We start from the raw sequence: 18,834 nt of genomic DNA, 5'->3' as shown, positions 1-18,834 counted from the left end.
TAAATGCGGCATGCCCCCAGAGCAAAATTTGCTTTCAAAAAGCCAAATGTGACTCCTTCTCTTCTGAGACCTGTAGTGCACCAGCAGAGCACTTTTCACCCCCATGCGAGGTGTTTTCTGTATCGGGAGAAATTGGGCTTCAAATTTTGGGGGGTATTTTCTGCTATTACCCTTTTTAAAAATGTAAAATTTTTGGGAAACCAAGCATTTTAGGTAAAAAAAATATATATTTTTTTTACATATTCAAAAGTCGTGAATCACCTGTAGGGTATTAAGGTTCACTTTACCCCTTGTTACGTTCCCTGAGGGGTCTAGTTTCCAAAATGGTATGCCATGTGTTTTTTTTTTTTTTGCTGTCCTGGCACCATAGGGGCTTCCTAAATGTGGCATGCCCCCCAAAAACCATTTGTCGCTCCTTCCCTTCTGAGCCCTCTACTGCGCCCGCCGAACAATTAACATAGACATATGAGGTATGTGCTTACTCGAGAGAAATTGGGTTTCAAATACAAGTAAAAAATTTTTCCTTTTTATCCCTTGCAAAAATTCAAAAATTGGGTCTACAAGAACATGCGAGTGTAAAAAATGAAGATTTTGAATTTTCTCCTTCACTTTGCTGCTATTCCTGTGAAACACCTAAAGGGTTAATACACTTACTGAATGTTTTTTTGAATACTTTAGGGGGTGTAGTTTTTATAATGGGGTCTTTTATGGGGTATTTCTAATATGAAGACCCTTCAAATCCACTTCAAAACTGAACTGGTCCCTGAAAAATAGTGAGTTTGAAAATTTTGTGAAAAATTTCAAAATTGCTACTGAACTTTGAAGCCCTATGGTGTCTTCCAAAAGTAAAAACTCATAAATTTTATGATGCAAACATAAAGTAGACATATTGTATATGTGAACCCCAAAACAATATATTTTGAATATCCATTTTCCTTACAAGCAGAGAGCTTCAAAGTTAGAAAAATGCAAAATTTTCATTTTTTTCATCAAATTTTGGGATTTTTCACCAAGAAAGGATGCAAGTTACCATAAAATTTTACCACTAAGTTAAAGTAGAATATGTCACGAAAAAACAATCTCGGAATCAGAATGATAACTAAAAGTATTCCAGAGTTATTAATGTTTAAAGTGACAGTGGTCAGAATTGCAAAAAACGCCTTAAGGTATAAAATGGCCTGGTCCTTAAGGGGTTATGGTAGGTCTGAGCCTTGTCAATGCTAGAAAATAATCCAACACTTGTTGATTTCTTTGATGAAACTATCTCCAAAGATGTAGCCATGAGAAGATGCAGATAGATCAGAGGAGGCCAAGTTGGCTAATTGGGGATCTAATTTAACTAATATTGAACACCTCTGTTCCATACATAGGGCAGCGTTGGTTTTGCCAAATAAGCATATGTAGATGTTAACATCTACAGGAGTGCCGGATACCAAGGACATCTCACATAGATCCATTCTTTTAGTCAGGTGACCTAAAAGGTCTAAGAATTTATCCTGACAATTTTTAAGTGAATGGGCAACACTTCTTTTGGGGTTAGTACCCAATTTTTGGAGGTACTTGATTAAGATCTGATCGATCTCAGGTGTCTGTGCCATATTGGAAGGGAGGGAGGGCCTGGGGCATTCAGTCCTGAGTTTACTCCTGTCTTTTTTATATAGGAACTTTTTCATCCAGACAGACAAAAATTGTGAAACCTGTGGGTCTGGAACCCATTCCCCGGAACGGTGGTGCGTTATTTGTGACGGGTCATAAATGGAACCCCAGAGATGACAATGACAGTAGATTCATTGGAAGAAAAATCTTCAAAGTAGCTATCGCTTCCTTCATACCCATCAGGGTGTTAAGAGGGGTCATCATAGTCAGAGTCATCAAAATCCTCAAAAGAGGAATCCGAGTCATTTCCTTCTCTATAAGAGGTCTTTATTAGTCCTTTTGTCATAGACTTCCTCCTGGGCAGAGGGTTTGTAGTGCAACTGATGGGCACTTGCAGAAGGGCTGCAGGGTGAGTGCGAGACTGTATTACCATCTGGATTTGGACCAGAGTTAGCATCTGCTCCCTGACAAATATGTATTTTTAAAGACTGGTGAGGGCGCACTTTAGATTGTGTGGCCTGGGCAGAAGATTGTGAAATCGACATAATGACCGATTTGGCAAAATTGTCCTGTATGGACGGTAGGACATCGATCACAGCAGAGCGTACTGAGCGAGAAACAGTATGGTCAACTAGAAGCTGAATTTGATCAGCAGACATGGTTGAATCCTCTCTAGGTTAATTTATGAATTAATATATAAATAGGGTGATCAAAATTAATAAAATATTATTATTAATAATAATAATAATAATAATAATAAAAATGATAATTAATAAATATCCGTGTAAATATATGAATTCTTTTTTTTTAAATAAAGTGAATAGATTTTTTTTAAGATGAATTCAAAATTGACTAAATTAATAATAAATTAATGAGATAGAATAAATATATGTGGGGAATAACTAATATGTATTTTTTTGGTAGGAAAACACCAGAGGGAAGGGTGAGGTTAAATAAATATATACAGAGAAAAAACCTGTGGAGAGAAAAATAAATCTTTTAACCTCTTCAGGACCCATGACGCATGCATACGTCATCACACCCTGGGTCTTAAGGACCCATGACGTATGCATACGTCATGTCTTTTCCTGGTCTCTGCCGCTCACCCGGCGGAGATCGGAAGCGGATCCCTGCTTAAATCCTTCAGCAGGGATCCAGGGCAAACGCCGAGGGGGGCCATGTATGCCCCCCATGTTGGCGATCGCCGCACTTCGCATGGGAAATCGCCCTTGCGATCTGCGGCGATACCGGGCTGATCGGGTCTCTGGGACCCGACCGCCCGGTAATTTCGCATGATCCCGGCTGTCACAGACAGCCAGGACCATGCTGAAGACTAGGAGCGAGGTGGCAAACCTGCCACCTCCTCCTATTCCCTGCGATCTGTCGGTTAGTTAACCGACCAATCGCAGGAGGGGGGGCGGTTACTTCCCCCCGTCCTGCCCGGCCCCTTGAAGTCCGGAGAGGACGGGAGGAAGACCGGAGGACGCGGCGGGGGACGGGGGAGTGCTGGGGACCAGCCCCGGTACTTACCTCATCCCTGAAGACCCGGATCCCGGCGAGGAAGATGGCGGCGGCGGCGACAGGTGAGTAGATCTTCAGCCGCGGTCGGGCCCTTTACAGCAATGCACGTCGCCGTAAAGCGACATGCATTGCTGTATTGGGACTCTATATACTACAACTCCCAGCATGCCCAGACAGCCCTTGGCGTCTGGGCATGCTGGGAGTTGCAGTTTTGCAACATCTGGAGGTCCACAGTTTGGAGACCACTGTGCCCTTCTAGATGTTGCAAAACTACACATTCTCAGCATGCCCTTACTGTCCAGGCATGCTGGGAGTTGTAGTTCTATAACATCTGGCCCTTCAGATGTTGCAGAACTACAACTCCCAGCATGCCTGGACAGTTTTGGCATACTGGGAATTGTAGTTTTGCAACATCTGGAAGGGCACAGATTGGGAACCACTGTATTAGTGGTCTGCAAACTGTAGTCCTGCAGATGTTGCAAACTACAACTTCAAGTATGCTGGGAGTTGTAGTTCGGCAACATCTGGCTCTAAAGATGTTGCCGAACTACTACTCCCAGCATGCCTGAGAATGTTTGGGAGTTGTGGTTTTGCAACAACAGGAGGCACACTGGTTGGGAAACATTGTCTGTTTCCTAACTCAGTGTTTCCCAACCCGTGTGCCTCCAGCTGTTGCAAAACTATAACTACCAGCATGCACTGATAGACTGTGCATGCTGGGAGTTGTAGTTTTGCAACAGCTGGAGGTCCCCCCCTTGTGAATGTACAGGGTACATTCACATGGGCAGGGGGCTTACAGTGAGTATCAGGCTGCAAGTTTGCGATGCAGCAAATTTTGCGCTGCAGCTCAAACTCGCAGCGGGAAAATCGCTGTAACCCCCCCTGCCCGTGTGACTGTACCCTAAAAACACTACACTACACTAACACAAAATAAAATAAAAAGTAAAAAACACTACATATACACATACCCCTACACAGCCCCCCTCCCCTCCCCCAATAAAAATGAAAAACGTCTGGTACGCCACTGTTTTCAAAATGGAGCCTCCAGCTGTTGCAAAACAAAAACTCCCAGTATTGCCGGACAGCCGTTGACTGTACAAGCATGCTGGGAGTTTTGCAACAGCTGGAGGCACCCTGTTTGGGAATCACTGGCGTAGAATACCCCTATGTCCACCCCAATGCAAATCCCTAATTCATGCCTCAAATGCGCATGGCGCTCTCACTTCGGAGCCCTGTCGTATTTCAAGGCAACAGTTTAGGGTCACATATGGGGTATCGCCGCACTCGGGAGAAATTGCCTTACAAATTTTGGGGGGCTTTTTCTCCTTTCACCCCTTATGAAAAGGTGAAATTGGGGTCTACACCAGCATGTTAGTGTAAAAAAATAAATTTTTTACACTAACATGCTGGTGTTGCCCTATACTTTTCATTTTGACAAGAGGTAAAAGGGAAAAAAGCCCCCCACAATTTGTAATGCAACTTCTCCCGACTACGGAGATACCCCATATGTGGGCGCAAAGTGCTCTGGGGGCGCCCAACAAGGCTCAGAAGGGAGAGTGCACCATGTACATTTGAGGTGATTTGCACAGGGGTGGCTGATTGTTACAGCGGTTTTGACAAACGCAAAAAAAAAAAAATAAAAAAAACAGCATGTGACCCCATTTCGGAAACTACACCCCTCACGGAATGTAATGAGGGGTGCAGTGAGAATTTACACCCCACTGTTGTCTGACAGATCTTTGGAACAGTGGGCTGCGCAAATTAAAAATGTTGTACAGCCCACTGTTCCAAAGATCTGACAGACACCAGTGAGGGGTAAATGCTCACTGTACCCCTTGTTACGTTCCTCAAGGGGTCTAGTTTCCAAAATGGTATGCCATGTGGGGGTTATTTTGCTGTTCTGGCACCATTGGGGCTTCCTAAATGCGACAAGCCCCCCGAGCAAAATTTGCTCTCAAAAAGCCAAATATGACTCCTTCTCTTCTGAGCATTGTAGTTCGCCCTTAATTCGCTTCAGGTCAATTTATGGGGTACCTCCATACTCGGAAGAGATGGGGTTACAAATTTTGGGGGGCATTTTCTGCTATTAACCCTTGCAAAAATGTGAAATTTGGGGGGGGAACACACATTTTAGTGAATTTTTTTTTTTTTTTTTTACATATGCAAAAGTCGTGAAACCCCTGTGCGGTATTAAGGCTCACTTTATTCCTTTTTACGTTCCTCAAGGGGTCTAGTTTCCAAAATGGTATGCCATGTGGGGGTTATTTTGCTGTTCTGGCACCATTGGGGCTTCCTAAATGCGACAAGCCCCCCGAGCAAAATTTGCTCTCAAAAAGCCAAATATGACTCCTTCTCTTCTGAGCATTGTAGTTCGCCCATAGTGCACTTCATGTCAACTTATGGGGTACCTCCATACTCAGAAGAGATGGTTTTACAAATTTTGGGGGCTATTTTCTGCTATTAACCCTTGCAAAAATGTGAAATTTGGGGGGAAGCACACATTTTATTGAAATGTTTTTAACATTTTTTTACATATGCAAAAGTCGTGAAACACCTGTGGGGTATTAAGGCTCACTTTATTCCTTGTTACGTTCCTCAAGGGGTCTAGTTTCCAAAATAGTATGCCATGTGTTTTTTTTCCCTGTTCTGGCACCACAGGGGCTTCCTAAATGCAACATGCCCCCCAAAAACCATTTCAGAAAAACGTACGCTCCAAAATTCCCTTGTCGCTCCTTCCCTTCTGAGCCCTCTACTGTGCCCGCCGAACACTTTACATAGACATATGAGGTATGTGCTTAGTCGAGAGAAATTGGGCTACAAATAGAAGCATACATTTTCTCCTTTTACCCCTTGTAAAAATTCAAAAATTGGGTCTACAAGAACATGCGAGTGTGAAAAATGGAGATTGTGAATTTTCTCCTTCACTTTGCTGCTATTCCTGTGAAACACCTAAAGGGTTAAAATGCTGACTGAATGTCATTTTGAATATTTTGGGGGTGCAGTTTTTATAATGGGGTCATTTGTGGGGTATTTCTAAGATGAAGACCCTTCAAATCCACTTCAAACCTGAACTGGTCCCTGAAAAATTGTGATTTTGGAAATTTTGTGAAAAATTGGAAAATTGCTGCTGAACTTTGAAGCCCTCTGATGTCTTCCAAAAGTAAAAACTCGTCAATTTTATGATGCAAATATAAAGTAGACATATTGTATATGTGAATAAAATAAAATAATATTTGGAATATCCATTTTCATTACAAGCAGAGAGCTTCAAAGTTAGAAAAATGCAAAATTTTCAAATTTTTCATCAAATTTTGGGATTTTTCACCAAGAAAGGATGCAAGTTACCAAAAAATTTTACAACTAAGTTAAATTAGAATATGTCACGAAAAAACTATCTCGGAATCAGAATGATAATTAAAAACATTCCAGAGTTATTAATGTTTAAAGTGACAGTGGTCAGATGTGCAAAAAATGGCCGGGTCCTAAGGTGTAAAATGGCTGGGTCCTTAAGGGGTTAATGTAACATGCACAATGGACACAGGGTGTAGGCAGAGACCATGAAATAGTGAAGTAACAATGGTATAATAGGAAATTCTAGCCAGAAAGGACAAGAGATGGTGAGGCGATCGCAGTTGAAGGGAGAAAAGAGCGCGAGCTGAGACGCTGGTCACCAGCAGTGCTGAGATCGCGCGAGAGCAAGATAATTAACAGCTGCATAATCAAGATAGGATTAATAGAGTCGGGTAGTGACGCAGATTAAAAGAACAACGGAAGTAAGAGAGAGACACCAAAATAATTGAGCAAAAGCCACAATAAGATCAGCGACGCAGAGGTAGTATGGAAACAATAAGGGGAAATTATACAGAATAATAGAGATATAACAGACCAGAGATGTACAGAAGTATATACAGGTAGAATGAAGAACAGATAATTCTGTATTAAAATGATGAAGAATATATATATATATATATATATATATATATATATATATATATATATAGACTGCCGTACAATCACATCTGTGATTGTACGGCAGTCTACTATTAAGCTCTTTAGCGAAACGCGTCAGACTTTCAACCTTGTACTGCAGAATCTTCAAATAAAGGAATAAGACGTTTTTACCTGCAACCAACCTAGTGCCGGACCTTGTTTTTTTCTTTACAAGTGAGCAGCCGGAGGCGGTACTGACCGGTCCGCAGCACAGGTGGTGAGGTAGGCGTGCACAGGGTGAGCGACTCACAATCCAGCCTTCTGATATACATATATATATATATATATATATATATATATATATATATATATATATACGGTATATGGAGAAATAAGGAACATATGAATATATTAGAAAGGGAAAATGTAAGAAATTGATCACATTACAGATGTATAAAAATAAAACAAGAATAATTAATAATAAGAATAATAATAAATAATAATAAAAATAATAATAAAATAATAAAAACAATATTAAATTGCTGCATGAGCAGCAGCAAAGAAAGAGGGAGAATACCAGGATATAACAGCTAATATCACCTGGACTCAAACCTCATTGGTTGATTGTATTGTAGCATGTTTGGCTTTGCAAACAAGTTTTTCAAATTTTTTTCTGATAATAATATGCACATGAAAACTTTGCTGCTACGAGCTCAGTAAAGAAAGATAATGCGTAATGGAAGTCTTCTTGAAAAAAAATAAATGATTCATTATTATAATAAATAAGTAATAGGATATAGAAATAAGCTATTAAGTTACTAGGCTCTCCTTATACTCTATACAGGTTGTATAGTCACTAGAGATGAGCGAACTTTTGGAAAATTTGATTTGGCCGAATTGCCAAATTTTCCGAAAAGATTACTTTGGGGCGAATTATTTGCGGCAAATCTATAATAAAAACACCTATTTCTGGCCTACAGAGAGCCTCAACAGGGGTGTAGAACACTTTGCTTTGTTGTAACACGCACATGGAGTGTGCTGGGGTAGTGAAATAATACTCTTATTCAGTATGACATGCAGATTACAGGCATCGCTTTTAGATTCACTACGGCAAAGCGACGTAATGACAGAGCCTCAAGGTGGCATCAGTATTTGGAGACCATATAGTTAGTGAATGACACAGCATGGTGGTGTTGGCAGCATGAGGAGACCATATAGTGGATGAATGACACAGCTTGGATGTGGCTGAAGCATGAGGAGACCATATAGTGGCTGAATGACACAGCGTGGAGGTGTTAGTAGCATGAGGAGACCATATAGTGGGTAAATGACACAGCTTGGAGGTGTTGGCAGCATGAGGAGACCATAGAGTGGCCGAAAGACACAGCCTGGAGCTGGCAGAAGCATGAGTAGACAATAGGGCTACACAATCCCTAAGATTAAAAGATTAATTTTGACAATTAAATTGAAGATTTATGATAGCTAGTGCTATTCTAACATTTTTTAGGCCCAGGCCCAGCAGCATCAGTAAACCATATATTGGCTGAATGACACAGCCTGGAGGTGGTTGAATCATGAGGAGACCCTATAGTGGCTGAACGGCACAGCCAAGAGGTGGCTGAAGCATGAGGAGACTACATAGTTGCAGAATGGCACAGCCTGGAGGTGGCTGAAGCATGAGGAGACCATATAGTGGCTGAATGGCACAGCCTGTATGTGCCTGAAGCAGGAGGAGACCATATAGTGTCTGAATGGCACAGCCTGGAGTTGGATGAAGCATGAGGAGACCAGTGAAATTCAATATTTTTAAATTTAAATTTAAGATTTTGAAATTGAAATTGAGGATTTTGAAATTGAAATTTTAACTCCGAAGTTTTAGTGTCCCGGGCCCTGGCGTATGGGTTCAAAGGACCAAATATAACAATGAGTCACATGTCACATGGCAGCACAATGACAGAGCTTGCAGGTTGCATTAGTATTAGGAGACCATATAGTGGCTGAAAGACTGCCTGGGATTTGTGGCAGCACGTGGAGACCATATAGTGTCTGATCGGCACAGCCTGGAGTTGGCTGAAGCATGAGGAGACCTTATAGTGTCTGAATGGAACAGCCTGTAGGTGGCTGAAGCATAAGGAGATCATATAGTGGTTGAAAGCCACAGCCTGGAGTTGGCTGAAGCATGAAAAGAGACCATATAGTGGCTGAATAGCAATGCCTGGAGTGTGCTGAAGCATGAAGAAACCATATAGTGGTTAAATGGCACAGCCTGGAGGTGGCTGAAGAATGAGCATATCATATAGTGGATGAATGACACAGCCTGGAGGTGGTGAAGCATGAAGAGACCATGTAGTGGCTGAATGGCACAGCCTGGAGGTGGCAGCAGCAGCATCAAGAGTCCTGAAAGTGACTCGGTTACAGAGTGGTGGAGTGGGTGGCAAAAACAGCACCCGGTAATGAAGGTGGGTAAAAAAAAAGGTCTGATGCGGAGGAATGTTTGTGACTGGGGAGCAGCACCTTAAATCTGTTTGGCACTATCCATATTTGTGAAGTGTTGGTGTGGCAGCTTAGTCAATTGACTCTGGATCAGGCATTGGTGGGTGGAAATCCTGGCTAATCCATGCTTGATTCATATTCACAAAGGTCAGTCTCTCCACATTTTTTGTGGACAGACAAATTCTCGTTGGGGTGACTTTGGCCCCTGCCACAATAAACACCCGCTCTGATGGCACACTACTGGCCGGGCAGGACAGCTTTTCCAGGGCAAACTCGTTTGGGCCACAAATCAAGTTTGGCTGCCCAGAAGTCCAGCGGATCTTCAAGGTGTGTTGGCATGGTCATGTCAAGGTTTACCAGCACCTGTTGGTTCAGGTCCTGCTACAGTTTTACCTGCTGCTGATGAGTTGCTTCACTATGCGGGTGAAGAAAGCTACTCATCAGATACTGTAAGACTCAGGCTGCAGCTGACGGTCCTGCCATCTCACCCCTCCCAAGCAGCCATGGCAGTGGAAGGTGAGAGCAGAAGGCCCAACGATTCAGACCTTCGAGAGGATGTACAAAGGAGCCGATAGGCATCGGCCAACTGACTACATAGGAGGCCTCTGACGTAGGTCACTTTGTCCTCCCTCTCAGTGGGTGTAAAAAAGGCCCCTATTTTGGGCAGTAGCAAGGGTCCAATAAGGTGGAGAGCCAGAAGTCATCCTGCTGTCGAATGGTCACAATTTGTCTGTCACTATGCAAGCATGTGAGCATGCATCGTTCTATTTGTGCAAGTGACTCAGAGGGACTCCCTGCCTCCATCTCCACTGCATACTGCCACGGTGTGTCTGGGTCCTCTGTCTCACCTTCCTCATAACCCTCTAGCTCCTCAGGCTGCTCCTGCTCCTCCTCTCTTGTCAGATTACTAGAAAAAAACGCCCATTTGGCAAAACCTAAACTGTGCTCCACTGTGCCCCTTCCCCTCCTCCTCCAGTTCAGCCCCCATAGGGCTCTTGTGGCCGTGAATTGTAAGCTCCACGTTTCCAGTGCCCTTACCGGCCATCGTTTCCAACACGTGTTGTAAGAAATGAAGAAGTGGAATGACGTTGTTCATCCCGTAATCCTGGTGATTTAGTAATAATGTGGCTTCCTCAAAGGGCCTGGGCAAACGGCAGGTGTCATGTTTGACCCGCCACTGGTTCCCATTGAAGTTACACAGGGGAATACCCCTATCTGCTTGGATCATCAAGAAATTGGTGATGGCTTTTCTCTGTTCGTACAGTCAGTCCAACATATGGAGGGTGGAATTCCAACATGTGGCAACTTCACAAATCAGACTGAGCTCAAGGAGGGTGTGCTTTGTGGTGTACGAGTGGCTGAAGTGCATGCAAAGTTTCCTTCCTATTGCTAGGATGTATTGCAAATAGGGGGAACACTTCTGGAACTGCATCACAACCAGATGGAACATGAGTGCCATGCAGGGTGCATGGCTCAGCCTTCTCAGTCACTGTGCATGCAAGATGTTCTTCCCATGGTCAGTCACCATGGTTCCCATTTCCAGTTTTTGTGGAGTAAGCCATGCTCTGATTTCTTTACGAATTACTTTGAGTAGTTCCTCCCCGGTGTGACTCCATTCGCCAAGGCAAACCATGTGAAGTACCGCCGTGCCCTGCACAAATGGTATGCTGAAGGGTCACTGAGACTTGTCTGGGCAGTGAAGGCTGAGGATACGGTGGGGGAAGAGGAGGCAGAGTCGCACACTGTCACAGGACCAATGGCCTGAGAGCGTGGAGGAGGAAGCTGTGTGACCTGTCCAAGTTGGTGTTGTGGCTGTGCTGGAACCACATTCACCAAGTGAGCCTTAAAGGACATGTATTGTCCCTGACCATAATTACAGCTCCAGACATTGGCGCTGCCGTGCACTTTGGTACTCACAGAGGCTCAATGACTTGCCCACCTTCTCTTCCACAAAATTGTGCAGGGCTGGTACGCCCTTCTTCGCAAATAAATGAAGGCTTGGCACTCTCCACCTCGGCTCAGCACAAGCCATCAGTTCTCTGAGAGGTGCAGAGTCCACCACTTGAAAAGGGAGGTACTGCAGCACCAGCAACTTGTAAAGGAGCACATTCAGCTTCTGCGCCATTGGATGAGTGGATGCATACTGTTGTCTCTTGGACATGGCTTTGCCGATGGATTGTTGACAGAATGGCTGACTAAAAGAAGGAAGTGAAGGAGCATATGGAACGACAGAAGGAAGGTATGACACATAGCTCCCTTTGGCTAAGTGGTGGGGCCTTGGCTAGCTGAATGAGGAAGCAGCGTGCTACTGGGTGATGCAGCAGGCTGGACCACTAAATTGGAGCCAATTTCAACCAGGCCACTTCATGGTGGCGAAGCATGTGTTGACGCAGGGCCGTGGTGCCAACATTGGGATCCTGGCCACACTTCACCTTCTGCCGACATATCTTGCATGTCGCTATGTGAACCTCCTCCGGATGCTTGATGAAAAACTGCCACATCGCCGAGTAGCTGATTTGCTCACCAACAATCCACACTAATTGACTGCTACTGCCACCCGTCTCCAGGAACCCCTGTTCCACTACCTCCCGGGAAGGTAGGCTGCGAAGCAGGTGGTCTCCCCCGGGCACGTTTGGCACCAGAATTTCTACTTCTGCCACCATGCTGACTGCCAACCATGCTACCACCTTGCTGGCTCAGCTGCTGCCTCACGGGCAACCTGCAACTCTCTTCTCCTGATGATGATGAAGCCCCTTCTGCACCCGGCTCCCAATTGCGATTGACTTTATCATTATCAACAAGTGTCTCCATATCACTGATCTCCTCCTCAGGTTCCTCAACAGTGTCTGCTTCAGGACCCTGAACCCTGGCAACACTGCCTCTCCTCATCACAACTTGCCCGCTTAGCGTGGGAAGCGGCAGATATCTCCTCCACTTCTTGGCAGGGCAGTAGCTGCTGACTGTCCTCTATTAGATCATCCTCAGTGAATAGTGGAGCTGAACCCACAGCATAAGATACTTCTGAAGGGGAGGGAACAGCATAGGACAGAGGCACTGGGAGGACAGGGAATGCTCCTGGGCCATGCCAACTGAGGGTTGTGTCTGAGAAACCCGCCAACTGTTGACTGGGGGTATCAGATGTCACTTGTGATGAAGTGGATGACCGTGTTAACCAATCGATGATGGCAGATGGGTTGATGGCCGAGACATGACCGCTAGCTTACATGGGAGCTCAGGCCTCTCGCTGTGACTTCTGCTGCCACTCGCCCCTAGTCTGCTGCGACCTCTGCCTGATGAATTTAGACCTCTGCCACTCCTCTGTGCATGTCCTGGCACTTCTCTGCCTAACATACTTAGTGTGTATATGAGGGGAGTACAATATGTTTCACTATGCTTAAAACAGTCTTTATCTAGAACAGCAGCAGGAGTGTACTTTTGACTGTCCTTTTACAGTATCTAGGCTCTTGACAGAATAGCAGGTACAAAAAAGTACAACACTTAGCTTTACGTATGTGGTATGCAATTATGAGGGTAAAAAAATGTGCTATAGTACACTTAAAAAAGTATCTGAGTAAAAACACCAGCCGTTGAGTACTTTTGCCTGGACTTTCACAGTATCTAGGTTCTTGACAGATAAACAGGTACAAAACAGTACACTACTTAGATTTAGGTATGTGGTATGCACTTTTGAGGACAGAAAAATGCACTACAGTACACTTAACCCCTTAAGGACACATGACGTACTGGAACGTCATGTGTCCGCTCCCAATCTATAACGAGGAGCCACGGCGTGTGGACCCGTGGCTAATATCGCGCGGCATTGATCGCTGTGTTGCGCACTATTAACCCTTTAGAAGCGACGTTCAAAGTTGAACTCCGCGTCTAAAGTGAAACTGAAACCATGACGGTTAGCTCAGTGGGCTGTTCAGGATAGCCGCGGTGAAATCGCGGCATCCCGAACAGCTTACAGGACAGCAGGAGGGTCCCTACCTGCCTCCTCGCTGTCCGATCGCCGAATGACTGCTCAGTGCCTGAGATCCAGACATGAGCAGTCAAGCAGCAGAATCATCGATCACTGGTTTCTTATGAGAAACCAGTGATCAATGTGATTGATCAGTGTGTGCAGTGTTATAGGTCCCTATGGGAGCTATAACACTGCAAAGAAAAGTGAAAAAAAAAGTGAATAAATATCATTTAACCCCTTCCCTATTAAAAGTTTGAATCACCCCCCTTTTCCCATAAAAAAAAAACACAGTGTAAATAAAAATAAAAATAAATATATATGGTATCGCCGCGTGCGGAAATGTCCGAATTATAAAAATATATCGTTATTTAAACCGTACGGTCAACGGCGTGCACGCATAAAAATTCCAAAGTCCAAAATAGTGCATTTTTGGTAACTTTTTATATCATGAAAAAATGAATAAAAAGCGATCAGTAAGTCCTATTAATGCAAAAATTATACCGTTAAAAACTTCAGATCACCGCGCAAAAATGAGGCCTCATACCGCCCCATACACGGAAAAATAAAAAATTTATAGGGGTCAGAATTGACAATTTTAAACGTATTCATTTTCCTGCATGAAGTTATGATTTTTTTCCAGAAGTACGACAAAATCAAACCTATATAAGTAGGGTATCATTTAACCGTATGGACCTACAGAATAAACATCAGGTGTCATTTTACCCAAAAATTTACTACGTAGAAACGGAAGCCCCCAAAAGTTACAAAACTGCGTTTTTTTTTCAATTTTGTCTCACAATGATTTTTTTTCCGTTTCACCATAGATTTTTGGGCAAAATGACTGACGTCATTACAAAGTAGAATTGGTGGCACAAAAAAAAGCCATCATATGGATTTTTAGGTGCAAAATTGTTATGATTTATGATTTTTTAAAGGCAAGGAGCAAAAAGCGAAAATGCAAAAACGGAAAAAACCCCGGTCCTTAAGGGGTTAAAAAAGTATCTGGGTTAAAACACTAGCCATTGAGTACTTTTGCCTGGACTTTCACAGTATTTAGGCCCTTGACAGAATAACAGGTTCAAAATAGTACACTACTTAGATGTACGTATGTGGTATGCACTGATGAGGTCAGAAAAATGTGCTACAGTACACGTAAAAGTATCTGAGTACAACACCAGCCGGTGAGTACTTTTGCCTGGACTGTCACAGTATCTAGGCCCTTGACAGATTAGCAGGTAAAAAATAGTACACTATTTAGATGTAGGTATGTGGTATGCACTTATGAGGGCAGGAAAATGCAGTACAGTATGCGTAATAAACGTATTGGACTAAAACACCAGCCAGTAATTACTTTGGGCTGTCCTTTCACAGTATGTAGTCCCTTGACAGATTAAGAGGTACAAAATAGTACACTACTTAGATGAACGTGTGTGGTATGCACTTATGAGGGCAGAAAAATATGCTACAGTATGCTTAAAAAACTTATTTTTGCACAACACCAGAAGTACACAACAGTGCTGCAGCACACAGTTGCTGTGTACTGAACACAACATTGCACTTTTTCACAGACTTTTAGGAATGGACTGCTGGGTATGTATTATACCGTCTACAGACTAGTATAACCAGCAGACCATTTGTGGTGGAACAAACAGGGCAGAAAAAGGCACTACTGTACACTTAAAAAAACGTTTTGGAGTAAAACTCACCCTGGTGATTACTTTTGGCAGTTCTTTCACAGTATGTAGGCCCGAGACAGATTATCAGGTACAAACTAGTACACCACATAGATGTAGGTATGTGGTATGCACTTATGAGGGCTGAAAAAAGCGCTACAGTACGCTTAAAAAACATATTAGTGTAAAACACCAGCCAGTGATTACTTTTGGCTGTCCTTTCACAGTATGTAGGCCCTTGACAGATTAACAGGTACAAAATAGTACACCACTCAGAAGAAGGTATATGGTATGCACTTATGAGGGCAGAAAAATGCCCAACTGTACACTTCAAAAATTATTTGAGTAAAACACCAGCCGGTGATTACTTTTGGCTGTCCTTTCACAGTATGTAGGCCCTTGACAGATTAACAGGTACAAAATAGTACACCACTTAGATGTAAGTATGTGGTATGCACTTATGAGTGTAGAAAAATGCTCTAATGTACGCTTCAAAAATTTTTTCGAGTAAAACACCAGCCGGTGATTACTTTTGGCTGTCCTTTCACATTATTTAGGCCCTTGTCCCCAGCATAAAAATGCATACAATGGAGGATGCCTGCAGCGGACTACAAGTGCCACAATAGAATCCTACACCAGATAAACGGTGTGGATGTGTAACAATTAGAATACAATACAGGAATATGGGTGCACTACTGTGGTAGATGTAAACAATACATTGGCTATCCCTCAACACTGATGTTAAAATTGAGACATTCGCCAGTGTATCCTTATATGAAGGACACACCAGAGCCCGCACACCAACGCCAAGGTTTCTCAAATTGGTGCGAGACCTAACGCTAGTCCTACCTGTGCTTGATAAACAGAACAGGGGACAATGGGCAATTACGGCAGCATTCGGCTGACTCACAACTTCCTTCCAGATACCCTCCAGTGTTACTAAGCACACATGCAATGGGAGGAGGGAGGCAAGCTGCAAGCCCCACCTGAGTTGGCTATTATGGGTGCCTGGCCTCACAGGTGCTACCTTAATGCTGCCTGGTAGATATTCAAGGCGCATTAATGTTGGAGTATACACACCTCCAAATTTAATTTTTAAACAAACAACAAAAAACGTGGTCTCAAATGGCTGGAGGTGCTCAACCCCAAATGCGGTTGTGCATTTATACTGGGGGAGCAGATCCTGCCCTTGTAATCCGTTGCTAGGGGCGATCCCCAGCATAAAAATGCATACAATGGAGGATGCCTGCAGCGGACTACAAGTGCCACAATAGAATCCTACACCAGATAAACGGTGTGGATGTGTAACAATTAGAATACAATACAGGAATATGGGTGCACTACTGTGGTAGATGTAAACAATACATTGGCTATCCCTCAACACTGATGTTAAAATTGAGACATTCGCCAGTGTATCCTTATATGAAGGACACACCAGAGCCCGCACACCAACACCAAGGTTTCTCAAATTGGTGCGAGACCTAACGCTAGTCCTACTTGTGCTTGATAAACAGAACAGGGGCCAGTGGGCAATTACGGCAGCATTCGGCTGACTCACAACTTCCTTCCAGATACCCTCCAGTGTTACTAAGCACACATGCAATGGGAGGAGGGAGGCAAGCTGCAAGCCCCACCTGAGTTGGCTATTATGACATAATAGCCAACTCAGGTGGGGCTTGCAGCTTGCCTCCCTCCTCCCATTGCATGTGTGCTTAGTAACACTGGAGGGTATCTGGAAGGAAGTTGTGAGTCAGCCGAATGCTGCCGTAATTGCCCACTGGCCCCTGTTCTGTTTATCAAGCACAGGTAGGACTAGCGTTAGGTCTCGCACCAATTTGAGAAACCTTGGCGTTGGTGTGCGGGCTCTGGTGTGTCCTTCATATAAGGATACACTGGCGAATGTCTCAATTTTAACATCAGTGTTGAGGGATAGCCAATGTATTGTTTACATCTACCACAGTAGTGCACCCATATTCCTATATTGTATTCTAATTGTTACACATCCACACCGTTTATCTGGTGTAGGATTCTATTGTGGCACTTGTAGTCCGCTGCAGGCACCCTCCATTGTATGCATTTTTATGCTGGGGATCTCCCCTAGCAACGGACTACAAGGGCAGGATCTGCTCCCCCAGTATAAATGCACAACCGCATTTGGGGTTGAGCACCTCCAGCCATTTGAGACCACGTTTTTTGTTGTTTGTTTACAGACTAGTATAACCAGCAGACCAGTTTTTGTAGAACAAAGACACAGATGTGTCCTAAAAAATTATTTCTCCCTCCTCTGAAAACGTTTCTGTAGCTGAGGCAACACACAGCTCTCTGCCTCTCTCTGTAATACAATGCTGTTAACAGTGAGGGGTTAATAGCTGCAGTAAGAATTTATTTCTGTGCAAAAAAGCTGTGCTCTGTGTCCTACAGAAAGCTGAGGTGACTAAAAGGTGAAACACTGCAGCAATAAGCTTTTCTGTGTAACACACACAGCGATATCCGTCCTTTCTCTCTGCAGTGTAAAGAATGAAATAACGAGCCGGGGTGAATAGCTGCTCATATGCTGTATCTTGCATATGATTCAGCAGTCATCCCGCCTACTTGCCTTCTCGCCTTCCCAGTGTTCCTTGCCCCATGTAATGACATGTGCATCCGCCATTTTAGATGCCCTGGAGCCTAGACCGCAGTAAATGGAGCTTAATGAAGCGATTTGCGCTATAGAATTGCGCCGATATTTGCATTCGTTGCAAATCAAATTTTTCATGAAATTTGTAACAAATTCAGGTTCATCAGCTTCGATTTGCTCATCTCTAATAGTCACCTATTATATCCCATGGCCAACTAGGTCAACTATGTGGTTGTCCAAAAAAATTGTGTGGAATTTTCAGGGGGATGCATGGAACATTCCCAGTCCTTTGTTTTAGGATTTGAGAAAACGTAAACTAAGCAATTATGAGAAAGTCTAAATAGACCACTGTGATAAATAAAACCCTGAAAACATGATTTATAAAACCATAGAAGATAGCAAAGGCATTAAACAAGTCAAGTGAAACTACCAAGTGTTATTCAACTATTACCCACTAGTTAACTCTGTGAACCCCCATGCCTTAAAACAACAAACACCTGCATACTTACCTCACCCACTCTCCCCTTACTACAGCTGTCATATCTCTACAATCCTGAGTTATTCTTTCTTCATCTGGTGACATCCTGCTCCCCACTCAATCACAGAGTAGAGCGAGTGTCACCGAGAGAAGGAGGCACAACACAAGAGCAGGGATTTTAAAATATGACTGTAGCACTAGGGGGTCAGGTAAGGTAAGTACTATATGCCGGAATCTGTTGTTTTATAGCACAAAAGGCATAGAATTAACTACAGAATTTTCATGAAAAACCACTGTTATGATTCTCAGACATATTAACTGGTAACTCAAATACTAGTTTCAAATGCAGTTTAGAAAGCTGCTTCTTCTGAATGTGTGGTATAGAAATAAAGGGAATCAGGTTCTTCTAATCTGTGGGCATACAGTGTATAGGAGAATTCATAGAGACTAGACACCACCCACTAGCTCAGGAACACCTGAAAATTAGAGAAGTAACCCGCCATTAACCTGATGAAAATGCTATATACAAGTTATATAGTGGACAGAAATAGTGATATTCCAT

This window comes from Hyla sarda, chromosome 1 (genome assembly GCF_029499605.1).
Source record: "Hyla sarda isolate aHylSar1 chromosome 1, aHylSar1.hap1, whole genome shotgun sequence".
NCBI lineage: Eukaryota > Metazoa > Chordata > Amphibia > Anura > Hylidae > Hyla > Hyla sarda.
This window is presented reverse-complemented; position numbering follows the sequence as displayed.